General features: G+C 39.3%; 1 long non-coding RNA gene across 3 annotated transcripts in view; it reads right to left on the bottom strand.

Moving 5' to 3' along the window:
- LOC132088187 (uncharacterized) overlaps positions 1 to 20,195 on the bottom strand; it is a 51,662-nt gene that overhangs the window by 24,593 nt on the left and 6,874 nt on the right. For all 3 annotated transcript variants that reach the window (XR_009421485.1, XR_009421483.1, XR_009421484.1), the window contains exon 2: positions 15,750 to 15,787. This is a non-coding gene — a long non-coding RNA (uncharacterized LOC132088187). The remainder of the gene's footprint in view (positions 1 to 15,749; positions 15,788 to 20,195) is intronic.

Here is a 20,195-nt window from a genome sequence, read left to right as displayed (position 1 = left end):
AGACGAGAAACAATGAAATTGAGGAGATAGACATGAGGAGAAAAGTAAATGGAAAACAAGCGAAAAGCCAAAAGCTGACGTGCGTCGCTTTTGTGATGACGACAGCAACAACCGGGAGGGACCAACGAGATGAAAGAGAGACCTCTATATAACTCTAGTTATGCGTACATGTATGTATGTATATACTGTGTTATGTTATCTATTTGTACGGTACACGAAAGAGGAAGAATTATTTATTTTTTATTTTTTTTTTTTCAAAAAAGAGTTAGCGTGTCTTTCGACCATGCAATATGCAAACGCATAAAGCGGCAGTACAGTCGCGTACTGGCTCTCTTTTTTTTTGTTTTTTTTTTTGTCCCTAAAAGCAAACAGCAGAAAGAACGAGAAACGGCATCCAACAGAAGCTATTGTTTTCCTTCTTCCTGTTTCTCTTTTAAACTACACTGTTTCTGTCATCAATGCCAGCAGCGAATATTACGATGGAAATCTCGGCCCCGGCATTAATCATTCGAACGGCCGGCAGAAATGCAAATGCAAAACTCAAAATGTTGTGTACAGCGCAAATGAAACTGCTGACATAGGCAGACGGTAAAAAACAAACAAACAAAAAACAAACAAAAACAGGACATTGTGGGAGATTTCGTAAATGGCCGAATCGTCAGTTATCCCAATCAAACAGAAACAGGAAGGAGAAAGGCAAAGATGGAGCTGGTTTGATTAGAATTAGATTCTCGTTTTGGCTAATAGAAAAAATAGGGGGGGGGGGAGAGAAGAAACTGGATGGCAATCAAAAGCGGACGTAGGATCCCATGTTGATTTCCATCATTTTTTTTTTTTTTTTTTTTTTTTCAAAATGCGCGTATTTGAATTGCGGTTGGCGCAAATCCCCCCACGATGGATTCTGGCCAACCGTAACGACCCGTCGGGGTCGCTGATCAATGAAAACAAGCGACCAAACAAACAACATTGCATCAGCATTTTTTTCGCCCATCGTATCGCGAGTGTGAGCGCGAGTGTGTGCGTTACAGCTATTTGTACAAACAAAAACACACGATCGTCTCAATAACCAGCCCTTTCCGGTCGGAGGTGGGACTTTCGCACCTGATCTACCACGGCCACGAGTTGAATCAAAATCATGTTTGACGAAACGAAAACAGCTTGACAGTTGGAAGGTATTAACTAACTGTATATCCATTGGTATTTTGCAACGGTTTTTCTTTCCTTTTTCTTTTTCTTTTTTTTTTTATCGCCAAAAAAAAAAAAAAAAAAAAAAAAAGAAAAGTTCTTTTCCAACCAGTCAATGAGACAAGTGTAGAAATACGCACAGTTTCGTTTTTGTTGCTCTTTTTCTTTTGATTTCATTCTTCTGTTAAGTTGGTTTTTGAATGCTACGTCTCTCAGCGTCAGGTCCCCCCCCCCCCCGCCTTTCACACACACACACACACACACACATACCATTGAAAGGTGTTGAGTTATGTGGATCAATGGGAGACAGAGAGAGAGAGAGAGAGAGAAGGAGGACCCCGGCATGTACGACCATCGAAAGAGCCATCGTCAGTCGACTAAATACCAGAAGAAAAAAAAAAAAGGTGAGAAGAAGAAGAAAAAAAGAAACGGTTTATTTTTTCTTTACTGGACCCGAAACATCCCCGACGAATTTTCGTCGTTTGACATTCCTGGGCTTCATTCCTCCACACACCTAACCCCCCCCCCCCCCGCGCACCTCCTTCTTCATTCCTCCTATTCACCTTATACCAGGTGAAGATCAGGTGAGAAAAGAATTTGCCTCCGCTTACCAAAAACCCAACAACCATTGATTCCCACCCTCCTTTTTTCTTGATCAAAAATGATTGCAATTTCGATTACATCCTAAGTGAAAACCCAGCAACGATCAAACCCATCAGAAATCGTCTTTTTTTTTTTTTTTTTTTTTTTTTTTTTTTTTAACCTTTAGGTTGGGCGATGGCCGGTATGAAAGACACCGAAAATGTGTTTGGCATACGTGCGAAAGAACTCCCTCAATTATTTTTTCCAGCAACCGAATTGTCCAGGACAAATACGTCGAGGAGAGCCATCAACTGGAAGTGAATTTCTTGTTCCCTACGTATTTTTTTCAAATGTGTTTTTTTTTTTTTGTGTGTATGTGTGTGTGTGTGTGTGTGTGTGTTAAATTTTCAGAAGCGGCTTCGACTTTAGCTTCACACGGAGGAGAATGGGCTCCCTTGACCGGCCTGTCAACCCGTTTATGGTCAACAAAAGAAGATCGCGGGGTGGGTCCTCCCCCCCCCCCCTTTTTTTTTTTTTCTTTTAGTATAAAATATACACACGTCGCGAGTACAGAGCCTAAAAGCTTGTTGAGAAAAGAATAAAAAAAGGTTGGAATACTATAAGAAACGAAGAAAGAAAGGGGCGAAAAAAAAAAGAAAAGAAAAGGAGTAGGATGGACAAACCGAATCGCTTAAAGAGGCATTTTTCTATTCTTCTTTGGGCTATTCTTCGTCGGTCGCGGAAGACACCTGGACCACAACTATTTCATTTTTTTTTTTTTTTTTTTTTTTTGCAAGGGGGGGGGGGGGAATATCCAGGAGGTTTTCTTCTTCAAATCAAAGATGGAAGGTAATAAGACATTCGCACAGCCCAGTACTTTGAGGGGGCAAAAAAAAAAAAAAAATACAAAAAGCTGGACCCATAGATTTTGGGATGCTGTTGGTCCTCCGATTGGCCTTCCCCCCCCCCCTTTTCATCTCTTTTGCGCACCTTTTGATGAATTCTTTCTTCAAATTCGAAAGCCGAGCCCTTGTATCCCCCCAGTTGGTCTTCTCGTTGTTCTTGTTCCAGCTTCTAATCTCCTACACAAGTGGTACGTCGTAGTCAAAAGCAAATGGGCTTGGAAGAATAAGCCAAGGTCTAAAGAGGCCAAGCAAAAATATAAAGAAGTGAAAACAAAACACCTTCCTCCCACCTTTTGTTTTGTTTTTTCTTTCCAAAAAAAAAAAAAAGCGAAAAGAAAAACAACGAAATTAAAAATTGAAACAAAAATTTAAAAAAAAAAAAAAAAAAAAAAAAAGGTTCCACTTTTGGTTCCAGTCAAAGAGGCACATTGTTTCTGACCAGCCCAGCAGACATCAAGTGACTGGGTACATTACAAAATTTTCAAAAGGCTTTTTTTTTTTTTTTGTTTTTTTTTTTTTAAATCTTCATTGTGCAGGCAAGGTTTTTGTTTCTCAATATGTCAACACAATAACGTCGTCCATACATAAAGACGAAAAATAAAATAGAATAGAACACCGCGATCTCGGTGAACCTTTTCATTCACAGCAAACAACAACAAGATAAAACAAGAAAGAAAAAAAATTTCGGGAAAAAAAAAAGAAGCCAAACTTGTAACGAGATTTCTCTTCAATCAACAGGGAACCCCCTCTCCGTTTTTTTTTTTTTTTTTTTTTTTTTTTTTTTTTGTTTTTTTTTTTTTTTTTTTTTTTTTTTTTAAGGCCACTCTTTTATGTAAACGAGAATAGTGGAACATAAAGCTTGACAAGTTTCAATGGCCCAAAGGGAAAGACAAGGGGGAGATGCAACGATAGTTTCCCAGCCGGAATAATCCGCTTCCCGCAAACGAGAAAAAAAAAAAAAAAAAAAAGAAATAATAATAAAAACAAAAAATATAAAGCCATTTTTTTTTTTTTTTTTTCTTTTTTTTTTTTGTTTTTACTAGAAAATCTATACACGCCAACGCCTCGGCTATTTTTGGTTGCGTTTTACTTGTCGTTGGCTTTTGTATTGCAAACTGTTGTTGTTCTTAGCGACACTCGAGACAGAGAGAGAGAGAGAGAGAGAAACAAGTGCGGAATAATGCGAGACCATTATCCGAGTTCCCCTTTTGATAATTCTCGTTCAACGTTACGCTGTCTCCTTTCTTAACTTTGTGTCTACACGTTAACTGGCGAATGATAATAACATCAAGAGAAAGGAGCCCATAAAAAAAAAAAAAAAAAAAGGGAACCTCTATTGTTTAACTGTCATCCTCGAATTGTTTTTAATCGTCTCTTGTGCAGGACACTGAACGAAAAGAATTCGTCAAGATGATGCCAGGCTATAAGAGATCAGACAAAAAAAGTGGTTGAAAAAAAAAAAAAAAAAAAAAAAAATGAATCGATAGACGACAGATACACGGGCGGAAGAAGCGCATCCATTGTTGGTTTGTTGTTCGTACCACACAAAAAATTGTGTGTCCGAAAGGCGATGGCAAACAGAACCTTTAATGGAGGTCTGCGAATAGGAGCATTAAAAAAAAAAAAAAAAAAAAAGAGTACAAAACTAAAAGGACCTAGAGGGGGCAAAAAAAAAAAAAAAAAAATCGAGCCAAAGACGTGACGTGTTCATTCCGCACAACATAATAGCCAAAAAAAAAAAAAAAAAAAAATTCAAGAAAAAAAGAAAAAGAAAATGGTCTTATTGTGATGGCTTTTGTTTGACCCTGTGGGCTTTTAGTGCCGAGGACAAACCATCACCACTAACCATCACTACGAAAAGAGGAGAGAATAACCAAAGAAGTTCTCAACAACAAGACAGACACACACAACAACAACAACAACACAACACAACGCGCACACACACACACAAAAAAAAAAATCACTATAGCTCTGCTCACCTCGATATGGTGGCGTGTGTGTTGGGACTACCAAAAGGTGAAACTCAATAAGATGACGGGTCGTAAATGGGGGGGAAACGACTTTTCAAAAAAAGAAGAAAACAAAAATACAAAAATGAGACGAATATGAAAAAAAAAAAAAAAAAAAAAAAAAAAAAAAAAAAAAACACCTTTTCCCTTTATATTCTTCTTCGTTTCCAATTGGAGAGAAGCAAGAACACATGTCCGATACAGACACTTGTAGTTATGGCCAGTTGTATATAACGTTCGTATCTAATCCGGCTGTTATACACAACGTCAGCTGTAAAAGTGGGAGAAAATGAAGACGAAGGAGAGGAGGAAGGAAAAAAAAAAAAAAAAAAGAGAGATACAAATCAAACCAGCGGTCAATGAATATTGCCCAATCAATTAGGCCTTCTTTTTTTTTTTTTTTTTGTTAGCGACACCCTCGCACAAAGGCCAAAAGAAAATAAAAAGGTCCAACCAACCAAACCCCCCCCCCCAAAAAAAAACGAAATACGACTTTTATTGTCAATAATAAAAGAAAGAAAAAAAGGTAAGTCGAAATGAAATTTAAAAAATAAAACCCATTTGTTTTTTTGTTTGTTTGCCCAATCAATTTGTCACACGTTTGTAACTGCGCTTCATTGTAAAAGCGTAGAATTCAAGCGCGTACAATCTACCCGTATTTAGGCACGTCTTCGCGCACGATTTGACACGTCGAAACAAAAAACGATGGAGGAAAAAAAAAAAACGACTTCGCGCAAACAAGAAAAACGAAAAATTCAAACAAGAAAAAAAACAAAAAAAAATGCAATCAGAGGAAACAATATGTATGAGTTGGCCACGTCCGAGGCCAGCTGTGTAACAAACAAAAAAAAAAAAACAAAAAAAAACAAAAAATAAATCTCAAATAGTCAACGTCAGTTGTAGTGGTGGACGAAACAACTGAAATCGTTTCAATCAGACACCGGTCGTCCGTTTCATTTCCTTCGCAGAGTGATCTTGTCAGTGCTGTGTGTGTGTGTGAGAAACAACGAAGGGGCCCACCAACAAACAAGCTCTACACCATCTGATTCACGTGTGCGTACTACGTCTCCCCACACGTACAAAAAGAAAAAGAAAAAGAAAAGTGGAAATCAAAAAGCAAAAAAAAAAAAAACAAAAAAAAAAAAACAACAGAGAGAGCTTTCAAATCAGCTGTCAAGCTGATTTTCCCTCTTCTCTCTCTCTTTGAATCTACATATTTGATTGACGTAGAAACAGAGAGAACCGCTCTGATGGAACACGGGCGTTGAAGTCACCGTTGCCCTTTTTTTTCTTTCTTTTCTTTCTTATTATTTTGAAACCAGAAATAAAAGCCAACGATAGAAAAGAATAGGAGGAGAAATCCCTCCCTAAACGAAAAAAAAAGAAAATGACACGCGTCATTGACGTCAGGTAAGAAAAAAGAAAAAAAAGGGAAATGAACTAGTGTGTGGTGGATAAACAAGCATTGTCAAGTTATAAGAGGAGAATGAGAGAGAGAAAGAGAGAGATACACTCACACTTAACATAGAAAAAAAAAGAAAAAAAAGAAAAGAAAAGGTTTTCCACGGCACGCTCGATAGATAGGAAGCAACAAGAGAGGTGTTATTACAGTGAGAAAAGAAGAGGATCGGAGCACCAGAGTCCTCCGAAAAAGAATGTATTTCACTGGAGGGAGGGCCCCCTAAAAATTTGTGGTAGACGTTGTGTGTGTGTATGTAAGCGCTGGTCTAAAAAAAAAAAAAAAAAAAAAAACGTGCCAATGAAGTCGGTTGCATTCTCGTCGTTCTTCTCACGACCCCCTTCAACCTCCTTCTCGCATTTTTTATTCTTTCATTTTCAAACAGTTTTCTTTTCTATTGACGACGTTGTTTCTCTACCAGGGACGATGGCTGCTGGGAAAAAAAAAAAAAAAGACCAAAAAGAGAGGTTGAGGACGCCCCGTGAATAATTAGCACCTCGGCCCTTTTGCGGTGAATATCGATAATTTCTTTTTTCTTTTTTTTTTTTGAAACAAACTTGGATGTTTGATGATGAAGGTCCCACAGCTCTCCCTATTACGAAAGGGGCTCTCTTTTTTTTTTTTTTGTCCCGTCGCGAACGCGAGAGTCGTCGGTCAACCGCTTACAGCGCCGTAGGTGGCGCTTATGTTCTCGCTTAAGACTTACTAAATTATTCTTTTTTTTTTTTTTTTTTGTTTTTTTTCTCTCGACATTTTCTTGTTTCTCTCTCACTCTCTACGTGTCTCTCTCCTTCTCTTCTTCAGTCGCCAAAGGGAAAAACAAGAGGGACGCACCGCTGCGATCGTCCCCGCGTTCGTTTCTGTCAATTTCGTATGCAAAAATAAAAGCGTAAGAGGAAACCGACGGCGGCAGTCGCGTTAATTATGCATATCTTATGGACACACGCACAGACAGAGAGTTGCATTCGTTTTTTTTTTTTCTTTTTTTTTTTTCTTTTTTAACACAGTCAACCTCAGGATACAAATACGACTATGCGCTCATGTTGCATCCCTGACAAGTTTCACGCGTGTTTTCTTTTTACTTCCTTAAAACAAGAAAAAATATACAAAACGGAAAAAAAAAAAAAAAAAAATGGAAAACGAAGGAAAAAGGCGTTTAATCGTCCATCGATCACCACCTCTTAGCTTTGAGATCAGACGCGCTAACGACGGGGGATTCTTCTATCCGAAATGTTATTCAAACAACAAGAAAAACTCTTGTCTTTTCTGGCTTCATCCCCCCCCCCCCCTCCCCCTTCATTTCTATACAAGCGGAGAGAGTGATTCGAAAAATGGTTACTTAGCGAGTTTGTCGAGGATAACACGCTGACTTAAATTATGCGCAAGATGTGGCTTCGCAGGGGTGGCAAAGGAGATGCTCCACTCCACTTCTGAGGATATCATCAAAGAAAGGAGAAAAAACACTGCCGGGTTTCTTTTTTTTTTTTTCTCCCTCGGCGTGACACACGTCCCATTACACAAACATGAATTCAAACAACAACACAACAACAACAGCAACACATTATCCGCCTCTACTCCAACCCACCACTCACATGTTTCCCTATCCGTGTTTCTTTTTTTATTTGATTTTGAGCTTCAGAAAAAAAACAAAAAAACATAGACGGATCGAATCCGTGATTTCTGTCCGCCTATTTCATAAAAAAAAAAAAAAAAGGCAGATGAGAAAATGACAAGAGGCTTATTTCTTTCACGTCTACCCCAACGGTATGTAAATGACGTATTAAAGACAATGTGCGTTTTGTACAATACTTTTTTTATCTGATATTGTTTTCAATTCGAGAAAGGGACGACTTGACAGCTAATAGGCTTTCGAGGCTGATTGGATTGTTTTGACACGTGTGAATAGTTTATACACGTCTTGACGAGTTCACAAGCCGACGTGCAGCTGAAACATGGGCAGGGAGGAGGAGGAGGAGGAAGAACAAAAAAAAAAAAAAATGAAAAGGGAAAGGGGGGGGGAGTATATTTCATCGGCATGCCATAGCCGACATTCTTTAGCGTTGTGTTCGAGACGGATTGACAATGTGACATTTGTTGCCTCAACTACCTGACGCGTCACATCAGCCACTATTGGCGTTTCTCGTGTCTTGCCAAAAGCTATTACTCAACATCCGGCCTTTTTACAATATGCGGTCAGAAGGCGAAAGAAAAAAAAAAATTCAACAGAGCAAAAGAGAGAAAAAGAAAAAAATCCTCTATAGGTAAAGTGCATCGTTTACAATAGAGTCAACCAAAAAATATAAGGGACCCACAAAAAAAAAAAAAAAGGACTTTGGCGGAGTAGGAGGAGAAACCTACACAGGTGGGAGAGGTGGGCACATCTTTAGCCCTCCTCCCTCTAATGTTGAGGCTGTATCAGGTGTTGTGCGTTAAAACGAAGATGGGTCCAGCAGCCGAGAATGGAACAAAAAAAAAAGGGGGGTGGGAGAGGGGAGGGTAGAGAGAAAGAAAGAGGGATCTAAGGATAAAAGGTAGGAACAATGGCCCCCAAAAGTCCGTTTGGCAAAGTGGTTTGGGCTGGACTCGGCAGGCGGGCCCTGACACCTTCCCATTCTTTCGGAAAATGCGACATTTGTCTTGTTTTGCGTCCTTGTGTCTTTGGCGCGTACGACCTCCACTACATGCCCAGTTGTCTATCTCTTTTGTGGGGGGGGGGGGGGGGGGGGCAGGAAGTCTCTCAGGTGAGAGCCGGTCTATCCAAGAACGAAAAAAAAAAAGGGGGGGGACCGGATGAGAGAAGAAGAACTAAAAAAAAAAAAAAAAGAAATACCACCAACTGTTTTTTGTCTTTTCTATATCGAGACTTACAATTTCAAACGGGAGGAGTTACTGCTCTATGAATCACAAGGAATTCAACCCCCCCCCACCCCCCCCGCCCTTGGTCCATAGACAGAAAAGGTAAAAAGCAAAAAAAATGGCGTTTCCCTTCGGAGATACACGTATGATTCTATAAAGACCCGACTCGAGGTGATTGCCTCCTCCTTCCAATTGGGTTTTGTTGTCCAACTGACAATGACGTGCGCTGGCTTTTCATCTATTTTTTTTTTTTTCCCTTTTCTTTTCTTTACAACATCAAAAAGATTCAATAGTCTTTTTATCATGCATTGTAGCAAAAAAACTTTAATAGCATCATCCGAAAGCTTATTATCAGAGAAACAATGTATCAGCTCATTGGATCTTGTTCTCTACAGTTGTCTCTTTTTTTTACTCTTTTCTATTCTCTTTTTTTCTTTCTTTTGAGTTTGGAAAAAAAAAAAAGAAAAGAATAAAAGAGAAAAAAAAAATATATATATATCAAAGCTCTTTGCGCACATCAAGGCTCCAGCGCAAAGAGGCTAAACGCGCGCGCGTCTTTTACCCCCCAAGATGCTGTCAAATGATTCCCTATTCGTTTTCATTTTATTTTTTTCTTCTTCTTTTTCCATCTTGTTCTTTTAAAGCTTTTTTCTTTCTTTTTTTTTTCTTATCCCGAAGAGACTCTTTTTCCTTGCCTCAGCGGGAATCCCATTAGTCCGGGCGGTGTGTTCGGGTTGGGCGCAATGTCACGTGAAACACCTCGGGAAGTCTCATATCTTATGTGTTGCCACCAAGGCAAGACACGCACTTGCGCACCAAGTTTCCAAAAAAGAAAATGGGGGAGGTATAAAGAATGAAAAAAAAAAAAAAAAAATCACACGGTGTGTGTGTGTGTGTGTGTGTGTGATGGTGGTTCGTGTTCGACACCGACACCATTGGATATATGATGTCACTGTCCAATCGCGATCACATCTTTCCGATCGTATCTCTTTCACTCTACTTCACGTGGTGTCTCGTTTGGCTCTCTTCTGAAGCTATAATCATAAAAAAAAAAGAAGAAGAAGAAGAAGAGAGGAATGAAGGAGAAAAAAAAAAAAAAAAAAAAAAACATGATCGGTTTCTTTCTTTCTTTCTTCGGATATAATCGATACGCCATGAAAAGATGGGGATCACAAAACGTTTCTTTTACAAGGTACACAAACGAGATTCCTTAGAGATGCGGTTGGCCATCCGATCGCCGCCGCCCTGCGCTAGAATGCGTCCACCTACACACCCAGAAAAAAAAAAAAAAAAAAAAAAAAAATGCAACCCCATTTTTCATTTGAAATCGAAGGAAAAACTAATGGGCGGTTATAACATTCGCTCGCATTTTTTTGTGTGTTATTTATTTATTTATTATTTTTTTTTTTGATTTGATGGTCTGCTCCCATCTATCAGGTCACAAAGGTCAACCTGCCGTTTGGAATGTGTACAATCTCAAGCAGACGGTAATTTCCTCCACTTCTTTTTTTGGCTGGTTGAACGCTGGACATTCAAGAAGAAGAAGAAAAAAAAAAAAAAGAGAATCGACCTTTATGGATACGGTGTCAAGGGAGGGGTGGTATTTGTTCCTACGAGCTTTTTTTCTTCTCCAACGCGCTTTTAGGGTGTGCATGGGGCTTTCCTTTTTTTTTTTTTTTTTTTTTTTTGAGAATCCAATTGAGAAGAAGGCTATACTACTGGGACAGAGTTACTGTGTCACTGTATAAGCACATACTAGAATGCGCGTACTATAAAAGAAAGAATAAAAAAACAGGGGGGTTTTCTCCAGGATTTGTCTGTACCCTACCTGGAATGCTGCAAAGGTAAGGGAAAAGAAGAATAAAAAAAAAAGAAAAAGGAGCGGTTCACCTGACAGACTGCTTGTCGCCTAGCTTCTTTTTTTTTTTTTTTCCTTCTTCTTCTCCCTATATTCCACCCCCTCAGCTGAAATAATAATAACAATAAAAAAGATATAGGGAAGATGAAGAAGAAGAAAAAAAAAAAACGAGAAAAAGGTCCTCTCCACCTTTTCTTTTCTTCAACAGAGGGGACACACCATCATTTACGGCCGGAAGTGCAGTCTCTCCTTTTTTTTTTTTTTTTTTCTTCTTCTTCTCTTGTAGTTGTGTCCAGTCTTCTCCATGCATGCCATTCTCTGCTGCCTATAGACCTCCGTATCTATTCATCCACTTAAAGAGGTGGTTGGGGTTCTTGTTTCCTCCCCCCAATCAGCCTAACCTATTCAAGTTTTATGTCGCTGCTGTGCCCGAACCTCGAAGCCTCTCGCAGCACACACACACACACACACACACAGGTGACACTTCAAGAGTCTTTCTTCTTCTTTTTCCTGAATGGCTGCGACGCGTCGGGTCACAATGTTGCACACACCATGATTTACACACAAAAACCAGCCTTTTGTGAAGCCCTTCTTCATCCTATATCCTATCGTTATTTTTTTTTTTTTTTTCTTCTCTTTTTACTACGGCTCTTCTGTTCTCTTCTTTTGGCTATTGCCTTTTAGCCTACGCAACGAGCAAAAACATCAAATTATACGCCGTTACAACACGCCGCTCAGTCGATCACCGAATGTCTTCGAGTCGCGATATACTCCTCGTTGGAAGAAAGGATACGTTTAAAAAAAAAAAAAAAAAAAACGTACAAAAGGATTTTAAAGGGGGGGGGGGGGGGATGCGCGTGTTGTCACGACCGAGCAGCCGGCTCTTCTCAACAAACAAAAAATAAATAAATTCTTTTTCTTTTCTTTTCTTTTTTTTCCTGCAGTCCGAATGGCCGTCAGAAAAAAAAAAAAAAAAAAATATGTTAAAGAAAATTGCGCTCACGGGGTTTTGTAACAGGGCAACAGCCCAAACAACAAGCAAAGACGGGATTGGACATGGAGAAAGGGGTTCTAAAAAAGACGTGGTGATTAGCATAGCAAAGGATCCACCGCTATGGTCACGTAAAAAGAGACGAAAAAAAAAAAAAAGAAGAGGAAAAAGAAAAAAAAATGGTTAAGAATAGAATTGAAAATTATCAGTGATTTTTTTTTCTTCTTTTTCGGGAAGATAAACGTCTGTATAATAATACAAGAATGATATTTTAAGCAGTTAAACAAAAAAATAAGACACGCATAAGAAACAAGTGCCTAACAATCATTGCAAAAAAAAAAAATTTCCAAACAAAACAAAAGCTGCTCCAGATCACGAAAAAAAAAAAAAAGGCAGAGCTGAGCGCAGCGTGATTTCAAATATAAACGAACGTTTCATGGCTAGGAAGTTGCGTTCTTCAAAAAAAAAAAAAAAAAAAAAAAAAAAAAAAAATGGTGGGCTGGCACGTGCGTTGCCTCTCATTCGGCCCAAAATGATAGGATTCCGGTTTTACGGAAATGTAAATCGAATTAAACGATACGATACGCCCGCGATTACAGCGCAAAAGTTTCCATTATGATGTGCGGAATGTTTACATCAATTGATGAAAAAAAAAAAAAGAAAAAAAAAAAAAAAAGTAAAGTAAAAGCGGAGTCGTTGAATCGTGACAAGTTTTCGGTTGAATAAAAATTGACTAAAGAATGGGCACCACCCAAAACGGTGGACACACGAGACACCCACAAACAGAACCACAACAACAGAGGAAATGTCTAAAATTCAAAAATAAAAGCAGAGAATTTCTTTTGCTCTGCGTTTACGAATAAAAAAGAAAAAAAAAAGAAAAAAAAAGAAGAAAAACAGAGGAATTCATAAAGAGATGGATTCGATCCGGTTCAACAATAAGTGTAAAGAAATGGCCATCAGTTGCTGGTTGAAGTTCATATCAATAGAAAAGAAAAAAAAAAAAAAATATTCGTCGCTTTTTTCTCTTCCTTTACTAAACTCTTGGACGACATTCATCATGGGTGGATATGAAATGCACAACAAAAAAAAAAAAAAAACTAAAGAACTAAAAAAAAAAAAAAAAAAAAAAGAGAAGCTGACTCGGCACTTAGCCATCGCGTAGCCAACAATAGGAGGAGACACACACACACACACACAAACTAGCTAGAATGGATTTCGATAAAAGACGAAAAGAAATAAAACGATGGGGGCTGAAACACGGGATCTAAAAAAAAAAAAAAAAAATACTGGAGAAGAAAAAAAAAATGTCCAGCATTTTTTTTTCCCTTAAAAAAAAAAATAATAAGAAGACGGAACACACACACACACACACACACACACAAAAGTCGTCATTGTCAGTTACAATGCAAACGCATCCTTCCGGCTGTGGCTCGTCTTATAGGGGGGTCTCTCTCTTCTCACCGATAAAAATTGTCATTTAAGAAAGAAAGAAACGATGGACGATGCGCCATTATCGCTCTACGGTTCTCGTATAGAAAAGAAAAATATATATAAAAAAAAAGAAAGAAAAGAAAAGAAAAGAAAAGACAGACGACACAAACAACTGATGCTGGACGATGGTGCGCATCAGAAGAGAACTGGAAAGAGCACCACCACCACCACCACCACCTGGGCAGAGGTCGCTATTCTATTTATTTCTCTCCTCCTTTCCTCCCTCCCCCCCCCCCAAAAAAAAAAAAAAAAAAAAAAAAAAAAAAAAAAAGTTTATTTGATAGCAATACACACAGCAGCTTCTGAGATCAACAAAGCGCCAAACTCAGTAGGGGACGCCCCCACTCGGTCGAACACAAGAGAAACGAAAAGAAACCCACCGCCACCGAGGCACACACACACCTGTGAAACGAGGATTTGTCAGTGGATGGGCCAGTATATACATATATATATATATATATATATATATATACGCTACACCGGTATTATACGTATGTGTTTTGTGTGCAAGGCATAAGAAGTCTGTCTAATGATACGCTTCTTTTATATAGGTAGCAAAGAGAGAGAGAGAGAGAGAGAGAGAGAGGCCCTTTGGTTCCGGTCAAGCCCCCCGCCCCTGCTTGTGTGCTGCGAGATAGGACTATAAGGTATAAATAACCTCACATGTCGCAATGAATTCAAACAAAATTTATTATTATTTTTTTAAACATTATTTTTACTTGGAACGACAACAACGTATTTGTCTCTATTAGTTTGGGCGTTTTTATCAAATGACCGCCATCAAAAGGAACCTGTGGGCCGTGGGAAATGCGCATTTGCGTTTTGCTCACTACTTTTTTTTTTTTTTTTTTTTTTTTTTTTCTTGTTCAGTCAGTTCGAAAAAACAAAAATCTTAACCAAAAGCCATTCAGTCCTGTTCCCATTGGCAACCAAGATGAAGATAGAAATCAGCACACACACACACACACACCTGAGGATTCCGTCTCTTCGTCGTCAAGCCGTCTACCATCAAACCGGGTTGCCTTGCCTTGGAACTCTTTTCACCCCTCTGTTCACCACTTTGGCTTTTGTTGTCAAAGAGAAAAGGAAGAAGAGAGAACGCAGTAAAAAAAAAAAAAGCCTTTACTCACTTCTGCTATTCTCTTCAAAGAAAAACACGTTTTTCTTTTTTTTTTTTTTTAAATCTGCGTTTTAAGATGTTTCCAAAAGGCAGTACAAGAGGAAAAGGTAAAAAAAAAAATTCGATTGTCCTTTTTGACTAGATTAACACACACACAAAATGCCTATCTAGGGGGATATATCTCCTCCTTGTCCTCCGCCCTTTTTCGCAGTGATGCTGCGAGAAAATCACATACGAAGATGATAAAGAAAAAAATGAGGGAAAAAAAGAAAAAAGAAAAGGCGGAGATGCCAGTCTCGAAGTCAAGAGGATTTGCGTACGTCAATCACGCCCTGCGATAGGCTCTGCTCAAATACAATGGTGCCGACAAATCGACAAGCACAAGAAGAACACCACGGACCGTACGTGCATTTTCACAACGGTGAGGAAAAAAAAAAAAAAAAAAAGACATTATTTTTTTGAAAATTCAAAAGAGACTCTGTGCAAGACAAAATAAAAAAAAAAAGAAAACTTTGAAACTGCCCATCACCTGGATGGAATGATTCAAAAAAAAAAAAAAAAAAGGAAAAGGATTTAAAGGTAGTGCGTCCAGCACGTGCAGTGGGGATTTGAATTCCCCACCAAAACAAAAAAAGGAAAAAGAAAAGCAAGCGGAAGAGCGATCGCAACGCTACGATTCCTTCCTATTCATCAAATGATGTCCAGGCAAAAAGCTTTTGATGTAATCCTCCTATTCGAATTGGGGGAGGGCATCAACGAAAAAAACAGGTGGGAGGATGAACGTGAGCGGATGTTCGGCTCGTTCGTTCAGTCCGCGCTACTTTCAAATGAGAACTCTGCCAGAGATGTGGGTAGTCACCATCCCTCCCCCCTTCCCTTCTCTTCCTCCCCAATAACATCAGCCATGAATAGATTGTCCGGGAGCACATGTGTTTGTTCCGACTCGTTCATCCTCCTTCGGTCAAGAATGAAAATGCGCACGACTATGTTGTGTGTAGCACAATCGGTGTGCGTGTGTATAGATTGCCATTCGATCTGTGTTGTTCAGCTGCACTGCCGACAACATTTTCCCATCGATCGGAAACAGGGGAGGGTCGGCGCAAAACGGAAAGAGGACAAACAGAGACCGATGCGCAATAGAGAACTTGTTCACCATTCAAAAGAATCGAATGTGCGCCCAACCTCGTATGAATCAAAACTAAAGCTCTTCTTCCCCGCTCGATTGCGTCACATCATGAGGAGAGATCCTCGGCAAAGAACTAAGAAATACAAAGCGGGAATTTGTCCTACCTTTTACGTCGCTGTTGATCCCGTCCCTCTCGAAGAACCTGAAACATTCAAAAGAAAAAACACACAAAACGTTAGTTATCGGCAAATGATAATCAACATTAAAAAGCTTTTAAAAAAAAAAAATGATATGTCCAATTAAACATGTCGATTACGAGGCAACCTGATTCTTCGATCCCAATCCTCCCCAAAAATTGGATTGATAAAAATGCGAAGAGGGGGGGGAATCGATGCTTCATTTTGATTTATACGTCAAACATTGCCAATAGAATTTAAATGGCTTTGCCAATATTACAAAAGGTTGAATGGGCCAAAAAAAAAAAAAAAAAAAGAAAATGCCACGAAGGAGGGAATGTGTAGCCTGCGCGTAACAATGGCCGCGCAGAGTGAGACTGTGTATAGCTGACGCAAATAAATATAAAAAAAAAAAAAATAATAATAATAATAACTAACGATAAGGTGAGAGAACGATACAGCGAAGGTTATACGTGCAATGACAGTATCTTTTGTTATCCTCTTGTTCTGCTCCGCTTGCGCGCGTGTGTGTGTGTGTGTGTGTGTGAGAAAAAAAATGTTGTAGACGACAGGGGGAAATAGGAGAGAAGAATTTTTTCGCATCGATACAATAGGAATCGGAATGAAAAGGAGAAGAAACAAGCCGATGTGTGTGCGAGCCGATCGTGTCGATTTCAAAAGCTCTAAAAAAGCGTATGTGCGTGTGTGTGTGTCACCCACACACCACACACACACACACACACACACACATGGCATAAATAACAATCCTCTGGTTATACGACGTCGATGGTCTCTCGCCCACCCTGACTTTCATCCATCCCTTCCAAATTCAAAGGCAACCAGGGTGTCCGTTTTCATTCTGCTTGATGATGGGCGCGTTACAGAGTCTATCCAGTTCAATGCATTCTCGGACGGACACAATCCCGGCATGAGGCCTTTCCTCACATACGAAAAAAAAAAAAAATAAATAAAAAAAAAAAAAAATAGGGGACTGACGACGACGACAACAACAACAACAAGCCTCCATCATTAGGCCGTGGGGCCCCGGTGTTGTTGGGGCCTATCGTCGGAATGAGACAGCAGCAGGAAAGCGAAGCGTCAACATCATCCCGACAACGATTAATATGCCGAGTCATCTCGTTCTCATCGAATTCAAACAGAAGCGGCAGAAGTCGACGAGCGTGGCGGCCCTACATTTCCCATCATCAATCGTTCTTAGATTACGAGAAGAAAAAGGAAAGCGCTACAAGTTAAAAAAGAAAAGGAAAAAATTCAAATGATGGGGGGGGGGGGGGGGGGGTGGGAGGAAAGAATCAACTGGAATAGGAAGGGATAGGTTAATCCAATAGAACCTCTCTTTAATCATTCGCTACAACGTAATCCGGGATTTCTTGTCACGTTCGTTCGTGAGATTTCGTTTCGTTTTTAAGAATTTTTCTATTTTTTTCAAAGTCAGTTCAAGATGGTGGAGATTACGCGTTACATTCACGTTTGGCTCGTGCGCGTACCTCCTCAGTGGGAAATGATTGAAACGCGTCTTTGGGAGTCTCCCGTCATTTGCACAACAAAAGAAAAAAAAAAAGAAAAAGAAAAAAAAATATTCGAAATCGAATACTAGAAAAACCACTAGCTGACAGGCGTGGCCTTTTTTTTCTTCTTTTTTCAATTAGGCAGTCCGCAATTGTATTGCACAACAACCGCCCTGCATTCCAACGTCGACTGCATCGCTCTCATTCTTTTCGAAAGACACAAATGAACTTTCACGTGCAAACTAACATCGTCCCCCATGACCGCGGAAGGCTCATTAAAGGTTACAAGGTACGCAAAATCGTCTGCTGAAGACGCACATACAAAATTCTTGACGTTTCAAACGATAAATACCCGCAGTTTCAACTGGTGAACTGCAAAAGCGGAGACCCCTATTTGAGAACAAGTATAGGGCCTATGCGCTATGCCCTTCGTCACGTTGAAGGGCTTCAATCACGCTCCATTCAAACGATGTGATGGATTCCAAAACAGCCCGAACGTTCATGCTTACAACTCTTTTTTTTTCTTTTTTTCTTTAAATAGGAAGGCAGCTCAAGTTTCCCAACCGACATATCAGCAATACATACACACCCATCTAAATATATGAAATCCTCTGGCATAAGAGATCTCATCATCTCGAATCGGAGGGGAAAAAAGAGAAGGAACCGCGTTTTGAATGTACACGCGCGCTGAAATCAATCAATTCTCGGTACGGCACAGACACGCATGCGACACGTGTGAATTGTGATGTTTGAGGCTGTCTGTGTTGTATACCAAAGAAGAAAAAAAAAAAAAAAAAGAAGAAGACGATAGGAGCAGAGATCGACGGACACAAAAGCATACGCTCCACTTCTTTTCAATCTATACAGACGTCGAAGAAGACGACAACAACAGCCGATTGGAAGGAAAGAAAGAAGATAAGAGATAATACCGAGTGCAAGACTCTTCTTCCTCGAACGTACAGCATTTGCATTTGACAGCGTCTTCTTTTCTTTTTTTTTTTTTTTTTTTCGAACGAGACGAAAGGAAAAGAACGACAGACAACATTGAAGAAAACAGCCCGACCTTTTTTTCCTTCATTTTATAAGACAAGATCAACTTCGGGATATCCAACCTAAACAGTCTCCGTGCAAAAAGAGTTCCCAAATTCAAACAGCCCTTCCCCGCATTCAACATCATTCATTGCGCATAGTTATTGCGTTTTTTTTTTTTTTTTTTTTTTTTTTTTTTAAAGTACATTGCATCGAGTTTTCTATTGCATTTGTAACGTTCTTATTGATCGGTTGATAATGGCATTTCTGATAGCAGACGAGGCTCAATGGCCAGTTCAAAGAGCGATGCACAAAACGAGGAATTTAAAATATATATATATATATATATATATATATATAAAGGAGGGCAAACATTTTGCGGTCTGAAAAGCAGCTTACAAGCTATCTCTATTTAACATGGCTATGTATAAATATTCTAGGATGTGCACTGCGCATTACATCCGACTGGATTTTGAGTGGGTGGATACACCCATTCACGAAAAAAGAGAAAAAAAAAAAAAAAGGTCGTGGTATACGCGTATCAGACACTGGCCGGATATCTCACGCTAAACAATAATGGACGTGTATACCACTGGACAAGATAGGTGGAGCCGACGGACAATCAAAATAGGGAACAAATAGTGAAATGTTATCTACAGGTAGAGGTTGTCCAGTGAACTGGACAGATTCCTCATTCACAGAAATGGAAGAAGAATGAATTAAAAAAAAAAAAAAATGAGATATTTTATTGCACAACTGCTATCCCAATGAGAGAAAATCAAAGGTTTTCACTAGCAAAAGGTCGTAGTGTCGTAGTGAGAACAGCAAGTATAGATCGTTGTTTATTTCTCTCTTTTTTTTTTTTTTTTTTTTTTTTTTTTTGGCTTTCTCTAATGTGATTGTACGTGTCTCCTGAACAGGACAAGGGCGCGGTTTTTCACTGAGCGACAGTGCGAGTAGAATGAGACGGGCCGGCCAAAGGGGAGAACTCACATTCACCCTGGAAACGGCTTCAATGAAGCGCACACTACACGGCTGAATTGTAACCAACTCCCATACATTTTGGCCAGTCCTTATTACTTAACTTACTATCACGTCCCTTCCAATCCCCTTACTCTCCCGTCCCTTACATGTCAACTGAGGCATAGCTCCTGTTGCTGCTGGCCCCCTGAACACTCGGTCCCATTGTAAATGTGTCTCTCTCTGTGTTGTACCTGATATTTTCTTTCTTTGGGGAATAGGAAGAAGAGACGAAGAAACCCGGGTCGTTTTTGCCAGACAAACTGGAGCCGTGAATAGACTCCCCCCCTTTCTTCTGTGTGTGTATATATATATATATTCTATGATTTTGTGTACACGCATTGAAGGGGCATTGAGTGAAGAAAAAAGAAATAATAATAAAAAAAAAAAAAAAAAAAAAAAAAAAGCCCCATTGACTTCTCTCTTGGAATAGATTGGTGTTTAAAAAGAAAAAAAAAAGACGGACAATAAGGCATCAGCGGCAATGACCTCTCACCTCGACGCTCCCTTCATTCAACTGGGCATGCACATAAAGAACACAAACCCAAAGGAGTTTCGATTGTTAATCAATAAATTTTTTTTTTTTTTTTTTTTTTGCTTTCAAAAAAAAAAAAGCGAATGGAAGTAGAAGAATAGAGGAGAAAAGCCCATTAGCCGCGGTCAAACCAGAATCCACCTTTCTCCATTTTTTGTCCCATACATCAAATCGATGGAAGAAAGCCAAGATAAACTTATTTCTTATTTTTTTTTTTATTTTTTTTTTTTTTTACAACAGGTCAAGCTGCATTTAGTATTTATGAGCATCCTGTGTACGGGTGGGGTATCTCGTTGCTGCAAACAACGACGATCGCAATTG

Source organism: Daphnia carinata, chromosome 7 (assembly GCF_022539665.2).
Source record: "Daphnia carinata strain CSIRO-1 chromosome 7, CSIRO_AGI_Dcar_HiC_V3, whole genome shotgun sequence".
Taxonomy (NCBI): Eukaryota; Metazoa; Arthropoda; class Branchiopoda; order Diplostraca; family Daphniidae; genus Daphnia; species Daphnia carinata.
This window is presented reverse-complemented; position numbering and strand designations above follow the sequence as displayed.